The sequence below is a fragment of the Thalassophryne amazonica genome, chromosome 3, assembly GCF_902500255.1.
Source record: "Thalassophryne amazonica chromosome 3, fThaAma1.1, whole genome shotgun sequence".
Taxonomy (NCBI): Eukaryota; Metazoa; Chordata; class Actinopteri; order Batrachoidiformes; family Batrachoididae; genus Thalassophryne; species Thalassophryne amazonica.
Window position 1 is genome coordinate 134,358,943 of NC_047105.1, and position 17,104 is coordinate 134,376,046.

At 38.8% G+C, this 17,104-nt stretch overlaps 1 protein-coding gene across 2 annotated transcripts in view; it reads right to left on the reverse strand.

Annotated features, from left to right (window-relative positions):
* Positions 1–17,104, reverse strand: part of foxp1b (forkhead box P1b) — a 732,035-nt gene that overhangs the window by 593,974 nt on the left and 120,957 nt on the right. The gene's annotated exons all lie outside the window — the stretch shown is intronic.

A 17,104-nucleotide genomic window follows, 5' to 3' on the forward strand; every position in this document is an offset into this window, starting at 1 on the left:
GGCTGTTATTGGCTGGAGATGACACAGTTCACCACTTTTCCAGCACACAGCCAGATGCAGAGCAGAAGGCAGGCAAGATGCCTGCAGAGGAGATGGGACAGGAGAGAGGAGATGAAGGGGGAAAGGAGCTGAAACTGAAGACAGAAGAGATGCAGAGAAGTGTGAACAGAAAAGTCTAAGAAGAGGAGTGAAACAGAAGGAACTTTTTTCTTCTTAAATCAGAAACACCGTCAGCTTACTGATATCACCACAGAAAGATCGCTGCACCGCCACACCAGCATCACTGGCAGGGTCCTTCACCTGGTCACTCGGTGACCCCCGAGATAACAACCTCCACAAAGAATTCAGCAAAGTCACAACACTGATTCATCTGTGCATGCAGCCTGCAACAAGTTCACCAGCTGACTGCGTCGCTGTTGTGGCAATCAGCCTTATTCCCCAGGACCGCTGTGTAACCAAGTTAGTATTATGCGAATACCATCTGGGTAACCCTTACTTAAAGCTGGCACAAATCCCGCGGCAGTCAACACAGCAATGAGGACAGGGGACTAAAATGCATCATTTACTTAAGCGTTGTACCCGTTAAACGTCCATGACTAAATAATTTGGTTCACTTTGCGACAAACAGCGACTGTCAAAGGATGTATGAGACTTTCACCACATTTATGCCCAAGAACACCCTCAACCCCCAATCAATTTACACCAAAGAAATCACCACGTGTGTTGCACATTGTATAAAACCCACAAACAGACAATAAACAAATTGTAATTATAATGCCAACTCTTTAATTATGTGTGTCACTTGGGGATGGCTGAGCTCACTAATTGTCAGAGTGATGTGAAGGGAGTGTGGGGGGAGGAAGGGAGGAGATCAAGCCCCAGGCCCAATGAGAACCATATTCCACACTCCCACTGTGTGTTAGAAGGCAGAAAATTCAAATGGCATGCTTCCTAAGATGAACCATCCAAACAGTCCCAATCAGCAGAGACAAAATCCAGCAAATCGTTTACATTAGCTCAAATTTAAGAGAGCAAGAAAAAAAAAAAAAAAGAGCCATGGCTTCACTTCCAGACTATAACAGCAAGAAGAGTTTGTGCCTCATGTGACCACATGGCCAGAAAACATTTCACACACACGAAATTTCCTGACAGTTTTTCAACATCTTGAGAATGCATCTGACCAAAACAAATGAGGCTCAAACTGAATGCACTATTTATCAAAGTAACAACAGCCTGTGCAAAAGGTTAAAACATAAAATTTAAAAACAAAGAAAAAAGTGAGATGGTACTTTTGTTTTAATCGGATGTTTGGTTTTATCTTTGCTGTGCTACAAACTACACAGAAGCACATTGTAACTGATAGTTTTTTAATACAAAGACTTTTGGTAATATGTCACTGTCATACTGGGAAATATGAGGAAGCAATTACCGTATTTTCCGGAGCATAAGTCGCACCCGAGTACAAGTCGCTCCTATCCAAAAATGCCCCTTTAAGAGAGAGAGAGAGAAAAACATATATAAGTTGCAACGGAGTATAAATCACATTTACCACTTGATGCAAGAAAAGGCAAAATAAATTTAATCGCTGCATTATTTATTTATAAAGGCACACACAGGGTTAAGGAGCACAGCTAATGAGATAATTAATGTTGAGGCACAAAATGCAAGTCAGCGGCTTTTTTAAGCCACTACAGAGCCACTTTAAGCTACTACAGACATGCAACAATAGAACAGTGCAGTCTCGTTTGAACCCTTGCATGATATCGCGAGATTTGACCACTTCTGGGGACAGCTTACTGTTACGCAACAAACACAGCATCACCTCTAGCTGAAAAAATGGTGTGCTGTTTTGTTGCGTCGTAAGTGTTAACCTACACAGCTAGCCAGAGTAGCTGCGGTCTCTCGCCAGCACAACCGCCTCGACATGTTTGATCTCCAGGTCACAAATAAACAAATGTCCGTTTTCCACCGCACTGATACATTTCCTTTGCCATGTAATTTGCCCAAAAACTCAGAGAACATGTCATGTTTCTGATGGATGTAGGATTATTGCATCATATTTTAACCCTATAGCGCCCACCCTCAAATAAGACTGCAGTGCATAATTAAACATTTGAAAACCTGCTGCAGTATTGACTTATTCATAACGCAAACACTGCTTTAGCAATCAGGAGCGCAGAGCTAATGAATGTTTTTGTTTGAAGTGCAAACCACAAAACTGCTTCTTTAAGTCACTCAATAGACAGTCATGAAAATTCAGTAAGGTATATCTTATATATTATATTCCAATTCTAAGGTGGAACTATGCTAGTATACTAAGGTATATCTAAATATCTAAAAAGGAAGAGTAAAATAGAAGAGTATAGAGTCACTCAGGTGCCTGCTCTTGAGAACCAGAGATGGTAGGTTGAAAAGTTTTTTTTATCCCATGGGAACTCTCCCTACCCACCCAAGTGGCTCAAGAAAAAAGTATATATAATAATAAATAATAAGACATAAGAAAGATAAGACATCATATATATAACTATATTTAAATATTAAGGGTAATAAACAACATATACAATAAATATGGTACTATATAATATTATGAGAGGCATTAAAACCTAAATATTAATACAGAAGAAGTTTTGGTCATGGTATTTTATTATAGAAACAGAAGCTATGATGTAATGTGTATAGTTATCTATCTAAAGTAACTCTGCTAGCATACTATAGGAAAATAAAAAGCATAATCTATATGCTATCAAATGGAAACCTAAGAACTAAGGTACTATACCTTGATATCTTTAAAAAGAACACAAACTGATGAATCATTAAAAATCTACACCATGTAAAATAAAATTGTAAATAATGAAAAAAAAGCTAGTTCTGTGAGGTATACATTTAATGCAACAAAACATTTTAAAAATTAACATTTGAAAACTTTTGTAATACGTAATATGTAAAAGAAATAAATAAACTCATCCTCAATTTCCTTGATGTTCTTAAAAGGGCAAAGAATTCCAAATAAGGCTTCTTTAAAAAGTTCCTTTTTCAAAATTGCGATTTCCATTTAAAAACATTAATAACTTTTTTGTATTATTGTTGTTTTTTCTTGTTCTTCGTCTTCTTGTTGACACTACGGGTTTAACAGTAGAGGAAGAAGTTAGCCTGTGCTATTAGCCTCAGTGTTTGGGAAGTTTAGTGTGATCGGATGATGGACTGCATTTTATGCGAGTCTCCAGAGCGTGAAGTCAGCTGTTTGTGTATTTTCCTCTTCATCATTTAATAATTAATGATGGATTATTACACATGGGACAAATGTTTTGAGCCCAGCACGGACTTCTGTTCATGGATGTGTTGAACATTTCCTGAAGTGACTGACAGTGGTTGAACTAAAAGGTGAGTTCAGTTTAAATCAGCTCACTGTGGGGTATTTATTGTGTGTGTGTGTGTGTGTGTGTGTGTGTCACTCTAACACGCGTTTATTTAATCAGTTTGTTTCATTCCACGGGACACTTTGCTGTTTGAAAAAGAAATGTATTCATATTTATTTGTTTGAAATGAGCATGACTGCAAATGGTGAATTATCTCTAGAACTTAAAATGAGGAAAAGCTCAAAAGTACTGAGTGATACCATCACGATCACTTGTATAAAGAAGAACGTTTAAAGTGTGACCCGACTGAGTTTCAAACATTTTCTGAAAGTAATTAGGCCCTGTTAGGAAGTTTCAACCTCTTTTTTTTTTTTTTTTTTACAAAAAAGCAGTTTAATGTTGCATTTCTCATTTCCACTGTCATGAAAATTCTTGGTTGTGAATGGTGACTTTTTTTTTTTTTTAATCATAAGTTCCACCGGACTATAAGTAGCAGGCCTTCTCAAACTTTATTAGTATTATTTTATTGCTTTGATTCTGGGAAAAGCAATAAAATTGTTTTCCCATTAGTTTTTTCCGTATGCAAGTCACACTCAAGTGTACATCATGAGACCTCCCAAACTAGTTTAAAAAAACTGACTTGTACTGCAGAAAATACGGTAAGAACAAGGGAACACGAAGAATGAAGAGTGGCTATCTCATTCCAAGGCTGAGCAATCCAGGATTTTTATCATCATTGTACTGGATGGGTTAAATGCAGTCACACACAATTCTCCCAAGGGGATTAAAAAGTGTAAATGAATTATTATATTCTCATTTTGAATCCAGTGACTAAAAATGTTACAACATATTTGCTTCATCCACCCACTCAACAAGCTGGTTCTAATGAATTCAACTCTTCAGGCAGGTAGATGAGCTAATCAGTGAAATCACCCATTTAAATTACCAACAGAGCATCCAGAACGTATTCACAGCGCTTCACTTTTTCAACATTATGTTACAGCCTTATTCCAAAATGGAGTAAATTCACTTTTTCCCCTCAAATTTCTACTCACAACACCCTATAACGACAACATGAAATAAAGTTTTATTTTTTTATTTTTGGCAAATTCATTAAAAAACAAAAAACTAAGAAATCACACATTCACACCTTTTGCTCAACACTGTTGATGCACCTTTGGCAAGGCAGCTTCGCAGTTAGCACTGTTGCCTCACAGCAAGAAGGCCATTGACACCTGTGGCCTTCCTGTGTGGAGTTTGCGTGTTCTGCCTCGTGTTTGTGTTCGTGTCTGCTCCAGCTTCCTTCCACATCCAAAGAAATGCAGGTAGGAAACTTTAAAATTTGTCCAGCTCTCCCTTGTAAAAAAGATATTGATCTTAATGGGACTAACCTGGTTAAATAAAAGGTTAAAAAAAAAAAAAATACAGCCTCACGTCTTCTTGAATATGATGTCACAAGCTTGGTGCACTTATCTTTGGGTAGTTTTGTCCATTCCTCTTTGCAGCACCTCTCAAGCTCCATCAGGTTGGATGGGGAGCGTCGGTGCACGGCCATTTTCAAATCTTTCCAGAGATTTTCATTCAGATTCAGGTCTGGGCTTTGGCTGGGCCACTCAAAGACATTCACAGTTGTCCTGAAGCCACTCCTTTGATATTTTGGCTGTGTGCTTAGGGTCATTGTCCTGTTGAAAGATGAACCCAGTCTGAGGTCAAGAGTGCTGTGGAGCAGGTTTTCATCCAGGATGTCTCTCTACTTTGCTACATTCATCTTTCCTTCATCCTGACTAGTCTCCTAGTTCCTGCCACTGAAAAACATCCCCACAACGTGATGCTGCCACCACCATGCTTCACTGTAGGGATGGCGCCTGGTTTCCTCCAAACATGACGCCTGGCATTTACTCCAAAGCGTTCAACCATCGTCTCATCAGACCAGAGTTTTGTTTCTCATGGTCTGAGAGTCCGTCAGGTGCCTTTTGGAAAACTCCAGGTGGGCTGCCATGATGAAAGTCACTGTGCTCAATGGGACCTTCAAAGCAGCAGAAATGTTTCTGTACTCTTCCCCGGATTTGTGCCTCAAGACAATCCTGTCTCAGAGGTCGACAGATAATTCCTTAGACTTCATGCTTGGTTTGTGCCCTGACATGCATGTCAACTGTGGGACCTTACATGTAGACAGGTGTGTGCCTTTCCAATTCATGTCCAATCAACTGGACTCCAATTAATCTGTAGAAACATCTCAAGGATGATCAGTGGAATCAGGACACACCTGACCTCAATTCTGAGCTTTGTGACAAAAGCTGTCAATACTTATGCACATGTGATTTCTTAGTTTTTTGTTTGTTTGTTTGTTTTATAAATTTGCAAAAATCTTTTTTCACATTGTCATTATGGGGTATTGTATGTAGAATTTTAAGGAAAAAAATAATTTCATCCATTTTGGAATAAGGCTGTAACAAAAAAAAAAAAATGTTGAACTAGAAGCACTCAGAGTGCAAACCTCCGCCAAGGCCATGGGGTCACTGACACTACACATCTACACACCGTGGAATCACTGAACCTAAAAAAGTCTAACAATGATGTTTGCTCAGTAGTAAAAAAGTTTCATCTGCTGTGACTGGATAGCATGTATCCTTAGCGCTTGGCATCACAGTTTATTGCAACGTGCACCTTTCCCAGAAGCTACTGTCATCTGAGCACTGATATTGATATTGCATGTGCTTATAGACAAAAACAAATAAGAGACAAAATTCAATTTATTATTCAACTAAACTGCAAATATATGAATTTTTTTTTTTTTATCATTTATGAAACACTTCTCTAAATAAGGCCATAGGTTCACTGACCCTAAAGAGATTCCCTCCTTGGCACTGTGATCTATTTCTTTTTGTCTCTTTCTCTAAAATTGTATATAATAATCATTAGATTATTAATATATAAACAAAAATAAATTTAAGAAATATTACAATTTGAAAACCAATGCACCCGAACGTGATGACAGCTGCAACTGTTTAATGCTAACTTTTAACATTGAAAATACCATAGACATGCTAACACATTAGCATCGGGATCCGGACTGTGATCCGGATCACCACTAAAATTAATCACTTGTTCCTCTTGTCATTTCCAACCACTCCACAAAATTTCAACAAAAATAAATTTAAGAAATATTACAATTTGAAAACAAATGCACCCGAACGTGATGACAGCTGCAACTGCTTAATGCTAACTTTTAACATTGAAAATGCCATTGACATGCTAACACGTTAGCATCGGGATCCGGATCGCGATCCGGATCACCACTAAAATTTAATCACTTGTTCCTCTAATCATTTCCAACCACAAAATTAAAATCCGTTCAAAACGTTTTGAGTTATCCTGCTGACAGACAGACAAACAAACAAACGTGACCGAAAACATAACCTCCTTGGCGGAGGTAAAAAGTGAAGCGCTGTGAATACTTTCCGGCTGTACAGTAGGTAGAAACGATAAATGGCTGGACTTCTACTCACTGAAGCTGGGGTTTTCCACTATTGGTTATTAATATCACCGATGCCTGAATGTTTATTTCGGCGCACATCTGCAGAAAAGTTCACCTGATCATCATGGCATATGTGAAAGTAACATAAAAATCTACTAGCAACAGGCTGAAACATCTCCATCACCACTCTGCTATGGATTCAGTGATGCTTCCCTCACAGAGATGCACATGAAATGAAAGTGAACAGACATGAACATGTGCTTCTGTAGATGCTCAGAAATGCACTTTAATCTGTGAACTGATGCAGCTACTCACCCTGCTCAGCGTGCCGCTCTTGTTGGAGCAACAACACACAGAATGTGTCTCTTCCCAGATAGATCTCTTTCAGTGCAGCTTCTTGTTCTGACTTTAACCCGAAGTTAACACCCAAGTCTTTCATCGCCAACTATAAATGGTCATCAAAACACTGTAATCGTATATTTCTGAACTCAGACGCATCAAACTCCATTGTGTCAATGTTTACAATGTGCTTGAGCAGTAATAGGTGAAGTTGTTCATAAACTTTAAGTTTCTTAAATATTTATTACAGCCACTCTTAAAACTTCAGTTAACTTTATAATTTTATTACTGGTAAATTTTAGAATTGATTTAGATGAGATATACTCATTACCTCACAGGAATATATCACAATTATCTGGGAACTACTTTTTGCGCAGAAATTCATCAAGTACGTCAGCCGCGGGCACGTACTAACACAGAATACCCAGAAACTGGACAGTTGTTCGGCCATAACGACAGCGTCCACTTTTAGCTTGTTATAAGCTAAGCTCGTGGCGCTTGTGAGTGAGTGGCAGCTACAGTAACTCTGGTCAAGGCTGATTTTTGCTATCATGCTGCTGCACGTCTACGTTGTTTCTGACTGATGCCCACGGACAAAATTGTGGGTAATATGTTTTTTGACATGTACCCATGTCAACCAGCAACTGGACAGTGTCCCTGTGACATCAAATCAAATCAATTTTATTTATATAGCGCCAAATCACAACAGTGCCCCAAGGCGCTTTATATTGTAAGGCAAAAGCCATACAATAATTACAGAAAAACCCCAACGGTCAAAACGACCCCCTATGAGCAAGCACTTGGCGACAGTGGTAAGGAAAACTCCCTTTTAACAGGAAGAAACCTCCAGCAGAACCAGGCTCAGGGAGGGGTAGTCTTCTGCTGGGACTGGTTGGGGCTGAGGAGAGAGAATCAGGAAAAAGACATGCTGTGGAAGACAGCAGAGATCAATCACCAATGATTAAAAGCAGAGTGGTGCATACAGAGCAAAAAGAGGTGAATAAAAAGAAACACTGGGTGCATCATGGGAACCCCCCAGCAGTCTAAGTCTAAAGCAGCATAACTAAGGGATGGTTCAGGGTCACCTGATCCAACCCTAACTACACTCAACAAAAATATAAACGCAACACTTTTGGTTTTGCTCCCATTTTGTATGAGATGAACTCAAAGATCTAAAACTTTGTCCACATACACAATATCACCATTTCCCTCAAATATTGTTCACAAACCAGTCTAAATCTGTGATAGTGAGCACTTGTCCTTTGCTGAGATAATCCATCCCACCTCACAGGTGTGCCATATCAAGATGCTGATTAGACACCATGATTAGTGCACAGGTGTGCCTTAGACTGTCCACAATAAAAGGCCACTCTGACAGGTGCAGTTTTGTTTTATTGGGGGGGGGGATACCAGTCAGTATGTGGTGTCACCATTTGCCTCATGCAGTGCAACACATCTCCTTCGCATAGAGTTGATCAGGTTGTCAACTGTGGCCTGTGGAATGTTGGTCCACTCCTCTTCAATGGCTGTGCGAAGTTGCTGGATATTGGCAGGAACTGGTACAAACTGTCATATACGCCGGTCCAGAGCATCCCAAACATGCTCAATGGGTGACATGTCCGGTGACTATGCCGGCCATGCAAGAACTGGGACATTTTCAGCTTCCAAGAATTGTGTACAGATCCTTGCAACACAGGGCCGTGCATTATCCTGCTGCAACATGAGGTGATGTTCTTGGATGATGGCACAACAATGGGCCTCAGGATCTCGTCACGGTATCTCTGTGCATTCAAAATGCCATCAATAAAATGCACCTGTGTTCTTCGTCCATAACAGACACCTGCCCATACCATAACCCCACCGCCACCATGGGCCACTCGATCCACAACATTGACATCAGAAAACCGCTCACTCACACGACGCCACACACGCTGTCTGCCATCTGCCCTGGACAGTGTGAACCGGGATTCAACCGTGAAGAGAACACCTCTCCAACATGCCAAACGCCAGCGAATGTGAGCATTTGCCCACTCAAGTCGGTTACAATGACGAACTGGAGTCAGGTCGAGACCCCGATGAGGACGACGAGCATGCAGATGAGCTTCCCTGAGACGGTTTCTGACAGTTTGTGCAGAAATTCTTTGGTTATGCAAACCGATTGTTTCAGCAGCTGTCCGAGTGGCTGGTCTCAGACGATCTTGGAGGTGAACATGCTGGATGTGGAGGTCCTGGGCTGGTGTGGTTACACGTGGTCTGCGGTTGTGAGGCTGGTTGGATGTACTGCCAAATTCTCTGAAATGCCTTTGGAGACGGCTTATGGTAGAGAAATGAACATTCAATACACGAGCAACAGCTCTGGTTGACATTCCTGCTGTCAGCATGCCAATTGCACGCTCCCTCAAATCTTGCGACATCTGTGGCATTGTGCTGTGTGATAAAACTGCACCTTTCAGAGTGGCCTTTTATTGTGGACAGTCTAAGGCACACCTGTGCACTAATCATGGAGTCTAATCAGCATCTTGATATGGCACACCTGTGAGGTGGGATGGATTATCTCAGCAAAGGACAAGTGCTCACTATCACAGATTTAGACTGGTTTGTGAACAATATTTGAGGGAAATGGTGATATTGTGTATGTGGAAAAAGTTTTAGATCTTTGAGTTCATCTCATACAAAATGGGAGCAAAACCAAAAGTGTTGCGTTTATATTTTTGTTGAGTGTATAAGCTTTTTTAAAAAGGAAAGTTTTAAGCTTAATCTTAAAAGTAGAGAGGGTGTCTGTCTCCCTGATCCAAATTGGGAGCTGGTTCCACAGGAGAGGAGCCTGAAAGCTGAAGGCTCTGCCTCCCATTCTACTCTTAAAAATCCTAGGAACTACAAGTAAGCCTGCAGTCTGAGAGCGAAGCGCTCTATTGGGGTGATATGGTACTATGAGGTCCCTAAGATAAGATGGGACCTGATTATTCAAAACCTTATAAGTAAGAAGAAGAATTTTAAATTCTATTCTGGAATTAACAGGGAGCCAGTGAAGACAGGCCAATATGGGTGAAATATGCTCTCTCCTTCTAGTCCCTGTCAGTACTCTAGCTGCAGCATTTTGAATTAACTGAAGGCTTTTCAGGGAACTTTTAGGACAACCTGATAATAATGAATTACAATAGTCCAGTCTAGAGGAAAAAAATGCATGAATTAGCTTTTCAGCATCACTCTGAGAAAAGACCTTTCTAATTTTAGAGATACTGCGCAAATGCAAAAAGCAGTCCTACATATTTGCTTAATATGCGCATTGAAGGACATATCCTGATCAAAAATGACTCCAAGATTTCTCACAGTATTACTGGAGGTCAGGGTAATGCCATCCAGAGTAAGGATCTGGTTAGACACCATGTTTCTAAGATTTGTGGGGCCAAGTACAATAACTTCAGTTTTATCTGAATTTAAAAGCAAGAAATTAGAGGTGATCCATGTCTTTGTCTGAAAGACATTCCTGCAGTTTAACTAATTGGTGTGTGTCCTCTGGCTTCATGGATAGATAAAGCTGGGTATCATCTGCATAACAATGAAAATTTAAGCAATGCTTTCTAATAATACTGCCTAAGAGAAGCATGCATAAAGTGAATAAAATTGGTCCTAGCACAGAACCTTGTGGAACTCCATAATTAACCTTAGTCCGTGAAGAAGACTCCCCATTTACATGAACAAATTGTAATCTATTAGATAAATATGATTCAAACCACTGCAGCGCAGTGCCTTTAATACCTATGGCATGCTCTAATCTCTGTAATAAAATTTTATGGTCAACAGTATCAAAAGCTGCACTGAGGTCTAACAGGACGAGCACAGAGATGAGTCCACTGTCTGAGGCCATAAGAAGATCATTTGTAACCTTCACTAATGCTGTTTCTGTACTATGATGAATTCTGAAACCGGACTGAAACTCTTCTTTCAAGAATTTTTGAGAGAAAAGGAAGGTTGGAGATTGGCCTATAATTAGCTAAGATAGCTGGGTCAAGTGATGGCTTTTTAAGTAATGGTTTAATTACTGCCACCTTAAAAGCTGTGGTACATAGCCAACTAATAAAGATAGATTGATCATATTTAAGATTGAAGCATTAATTAATGGTAGGGCTTCCCTGAGCAGCCTGGTAGGAATGGGGTCTAATAGACATGTTGATGGTTTGGAGGAAGTGACTAATGAAAGTAACTCAGACAGAACAATCGGAGAGAAATAGTAAATAGCATTACTGAAAGCAGTCGAACATAAAGATATGTCTTTGGGATGGTTATGAATAATTTTTTCACTAATAGTTAAAATTTTAATTGCAAAGAAAGTCATGAAGTCATTACTAGTTAAAGTTAAAGGAATACTCGGCTCAACAGAGGTCTGACTCTTTGTCAGCCTGGCTAGCTTTATGGAGAGCTTTTTTATAGAGCAACAGACTCTTTTTCCAGGCTAAATGAAGATCTTCTAAATTAGTGAGATGCCATTTCCTCTCCAGCGTACGGGTTATCTGCTTTAAGCTGCGAGTTTGTGGGTCATACCACGGAGTCAGGCACTTCTGATTTAAGACTCTCTTTTTCAGAGGAGCTACAGCATCCAAAGTTGTGCTCAATGAGGATGTAAAGCTATTGACGAGATAATCTATCTCACTCACTGAGTTTAGGTAGCTACTCTGCACTGTGTTGGTATATGGCATTGAAGAACATAACAAAGAAGCAATCATATCCTTAAACCTAGTTACAGCGCTTTCAGAAAGACTTCTACTGTAATGAAACTTATTCCCCACTGCTGGGTAGTCCATTAAAGTAAATGTAAATGTTATTAAGAAATGATCAGACAAAAAGGGGTTTTCAGGGAATACTGTTAAGTCTTCAATTTCTATGCCATATGTCAGAACAAGATCTAAAGTGTGGCTAAGGTGGTGGGTGGGCTCATTTACATTTTGCGCGAAGCCAACTGAGTCTAATAATAGATTAAATGCAGTGTTGAGGCTGTCATTCTCAGCATCTATGTGGATGTTAAAATCACCCACTATAATCTATTATCTTATCTGAGCTAAGCACTAAGTCAGACAAAAGGTCTGAAAATTCACAGAGAAACTCACAGTAACGACCAGGTGGACGATAGATAATAAATAAAACTGGTTTTTGAGACTTCCAATTTGGATGGACAAGACTAAGAGTCAAGATTTCAAATAAATTAAAGCTCTGTCTGGGTCTTTGATTAATTAATAAGCTGGAATGGAAGATTGCTGCTAATCCTCCCCCTCGGCCCGTGTTATGAGCGTTCTGACAGTTAGTGTGACTCGGGGATGTTGACTCATTTAAACTAACATATTCATCCTGCTGTAACCAGGTTTCTGTAAGGCATAATAAATCAATATGTTGATCAATTATTATATCATTTACTAACAGGGACTTAGAAGAGAGAGACCTAATGTTTAATAAACCACATTTAACTGTTTTAGTCTGTGGTGCAGTTGAAGGTGCTATATTATTTTTTCTTTTTGAATTTTTATGCTTAAATAGATTTTTGCTGGTTATTGGTGGGCTGGGAGCAGGCACCATCTCTACGGGGATGGGGTATTGGGGGGATGGCAGGGGGAGAGAAGCTGCAGAGAGGTGTGTAAGACTACAACTCTGCAGTTGTAGAGTTGTAGTTGCAGTCAGCAAAACATGATGGGATTTTATCATGACTAATCAATGGAGAAAAATGAGTTTGATGTTTGTCCCAAACTATCAAAAAACAGACAAATTTAAGCACATAAAAATATGATGCTATGCTAACAGGCTGACTTGGTCTCTGCTCCGCTGTGCTTTACTGTATGTGGTACTGGCTCCAGAAGGGAACTGCAAAGGCAAACATTCGCTCTCTGTGCTGATACAAGTTTGTATCAGCACAGAAATATATTCTTTTTTTTTTCTTTCTTTTTTTTAGTAAATACTATGGTTCTCAACACAATATGTAAGTACAGATCAGCCTAATTAATTATACAGCCTACAACATGTCAACAAATATTTAGTTTAATCATACTTCTGAATGGCCTTTGACCCGGTGTCCCGATGAGATGAGCTACCCGTCGAGAGGAACTCCACCGTGCAACTGTGCATGCGTTCTTTCTACCCCGGACTTTAAGACTTCACCCATGGAGTTGAGCTCCCACACTGAAGAAAACCCACATAAGTTTGGCTTTTACATAAAAATACAGCAGTAAGTGTATTTACAATTTTAAAAAGTAAAGATTTGCATGTACGCGATGTCTTTAAAGCAGAATATTGTCATTAGATGAGAATAATACAACAGCACATTTTATTGTAGGCAAAAACTAATATTTTTATTGTATGAACGATTATAGAAAAACAGAAAAAGCCTCCAGGTTAAGAATACTTATCTTTTTAGAGTGAGTACATTTTACTAATTACTACATTCGGTTGAACAATTTATACATTTATTTGCCCGTCAAAATAAGCTAACCTTGTCAAGAATCATACAGTATATTCAGTGAATGAAGGTGAAACGTGATTGGGAGCTCAAATCGAGGGGGCAGCTCATCTCAACAGAATGCCAGTCATTATACTCCCCATGCTAGTTTTGTAAATATCAGTGCCAGACCAGAAATGTTTTTTGACTAGCAAATATATTACGGGTTTTGCACCGCTCAGTAGCGCAAACCTGGCTCATGGTATAGGGAGCCCCAAACAGGAAGTCCCAAATTTTGAGTCCACAGTGAAATAGGAAATGTTGAACAGTTCCTGGCATGGGTGGAGCTAGAGTGGAGGCCAGGGTTGCACTGGGCTCCCCTGAAATCTGATTGGACACAGATGACTGACGTGTCACGGCACCGCACAGCTGGCTGAAAAGAGCTGCATTTTGAAATCAGTGAGTCACATTGACTGGTAGGTTCCTCCTGTCCAGTAGTTGGTGCTGGGTACCACAAAAAGTTCTAATCCACCTTAGTAGAAGAAGAAAAATGTTTGACTCAGATTTGAACTAAACAAGTCATTTGAACTGTGGACTAATAATGACACCAAACTGATATTGGTGAGTCTACAGTGATTTTTAAATGAGCAGGCAGCTGTTGATTAAATAACCTCTTTTTTTTACTGTCTGGAGGACTTAAATAACCTTTTAATTTTGCTCTCTGAGTGACATCAGGATGATGCATTTCACTTAAAAACACACATGCCACAGAGTGTTTCTCAACTGCACTCAAAAGTATTGGAACACTTGGCATTTCACACATTTTAATTTGTTTATGCCATTTCAAATACAAAGAAATAAAAATAAATCTAAAGTTATCTTCCTTAAACTCAAACTGAAAGCAAATCTCTACAACTTGATATAAATTAATTAAAAATATAAAATCTAGCTTCCTGATAAAGTGGCGTAGAGGAGGATTTTCTTAAAAAGAAGACTTGATAGTCCAGCTACAATTTGACAGAAAGTACATTTGAGATGAAAGCCGAGATTTGATGTTTTGGTGAGAGAAACTTTTGTATTTCTTCATAACTGATGTAAATAAAGTCCAAGACATATTCAGTGACTTGGAAATGTTCATGTTTCCATCCCCTGAATTGTCTAAAGAAAACTGGCAATAAAACTGATTATTATTTACAGGTTTTATCACATTTTAGAGATTTGCTTTCAGTTTGAGTTTGAGGAAGATCATTTTAGAAATTTGTATTCTTTATTTTTTGTATTTCTTGTATTTAAAATGGCATAAACAAATTAAAATGTGTGAAATACCAAGTGTTACAATACTTTTTGGGGGGCACAGTATCCTAACTTTATGACGAGTGCAAAATGAGTGTAATATTATTACTGTTTTGTTTAAGAATGTTTAATTTTCACTGTTGCTGCCACTGATTTCTATTTAATCCACTAGATGGAGGACTGTGGTGATGCTCTCATTCGCTGGCTGTTGCCAGAGTGCCACCATCTTGGTTAGCGTCAGACACCCAAACATAAACAGAAATCAAAGTGGACATGATCAATGTTTTTAAGAGCGTTTCACCATGAATCTGCTTTTTTCCGTGTCATTACTGTGCTCTTATATTTACTCAAACTCAGTCCCACATTTGTACAGCCACTATTTGTCAAAATAAATACAGAAGGTGATCAGGCTATTTATATAATAGACTTAATAGACTGGGACTGTTCATCTCACAGCCCAGATAGAAAATAATACCATCCGTTTGTCAAACACACTGTGTCTGCCACGTCTGATCCTTAATTAATTTCATTATAAAGTTAAGTTAAAGATGGGAAATCGGGTGTCAACGCTGCAGACGCTCGTATCATATTAAGAATACTAATAATAAACAGGGCTCTTAACCCACAGCGCCCCTTTATGCATCGCTTCTCCATGAAAATATCAAATAATATAAACAAAATGAAACCCAGCCAGGGTGAAAGTAAGATTATTCAATCATTTCTGGACCAAATTGAAAGAAATCTGCACTCCACTGTTTATACGGAGTATATCATAGAGAAATCAATCAATCAATCAATTTTTTTATATAGCGCCAAATCACAACAAACAGTTGCCCCAAGGCGCTTTATATTGTAAGGCAAGGCCATACAATAATTATGTAAAACCCCAATACCATTTGTGTACATTCTTATATTAGTAGCATATACAAAGTCAAAGTGACTGTCATGTGACCCACCAAATTGAGAGAAAAACATTTCCATTCAATGAATTTGCTCTGACAGGACTCAGGATGGAAAATCTGATGTGAAGAAAAAAAAACTCGAGGCTAATTAAAAAGTGATAAATTGAGACTTATGAAAGTGAGACTTCTAATTGAATCACTAAATGAATGATGAGATAATCATCACGACAAAGCATTCAGACACGGTAAGTGCACAATCAGGTGTTATTTTAATAATGCAATGTTACCAACCTATATCTCATAAAATAATGCCATTAGGGACATTAGAAGCTATTGCAAAGGACCCTTGGGCATACCTTTATCTGTGCCCTGCTTTTTATAGTTTGGAAATGCATTAAAAAACCTCAAAAATGGTGAATATATGGTGAAAAAATTAAATTTTTTGCATGTTACCTCGTTTCATGCAAAATTTTCTCATTATATAATAAAGCTGATATTTATCCTCTCGAACTTTTCAAAGAACTACACCAATCACTGACATTCCCAGTATTTCTCTGGTCATGACAACTTACGGAATCAAAATATCTTCACTTGGAGCCAAGCAGCAGTCATTTGAGTAAAATAATAGGTTTGTAACCAGAATCCAAATGTGTCAATTCATTTGAGAAAACACTATGTTCTAAACATAAATCCTTTGATTTCATAATTCCTGTTTATTAGATTTGACACCTAAATGGATCCCCTACAAAACAGTGCTAGTAATTTGTTTCAGTTTTATGGCTGGAACGTCTGGGAAATTCACATAATCAGGGATGTGGATGTCCCCCAAAATATTGTAGTCTCCGTAGTAGCATACTCACAGAGAGGCAACACTAGGTGCAGGAATGATACCAATATATTTCACTAGAGTGTCTTTGTCTCAACCATGATCTAGAAATTGGAAGCGATATATTTATTTTTAGTACCTCAAGAATGACAATTTGTGCCAAATGTAGTCTCCGTAGAGCCTTGTAGTCTCCGTAGTAGTAGCTCTATACTGGAATCACTTGTAAAACTATGATGGAGGTTTTACAGCAGAAATTTTGGTCCAGTCTTTTGACTCACATTATAGGACACAGAAATAACACCATTTCCAATGCTTTGGTGTGTAACTTTTTGGAATAAAAGAGTTCTTCACAAACCTAATATAGTCTCTGTAGTACCTGTTTTTGTTCACAAGGATCAAGCACTCAGTCTGTCACCGAAAAAAATCTAAATGGTATTTGCTCATGAAATTCTGCATGAAGATCCCTTGGGATGTTATCATTGTGAAACA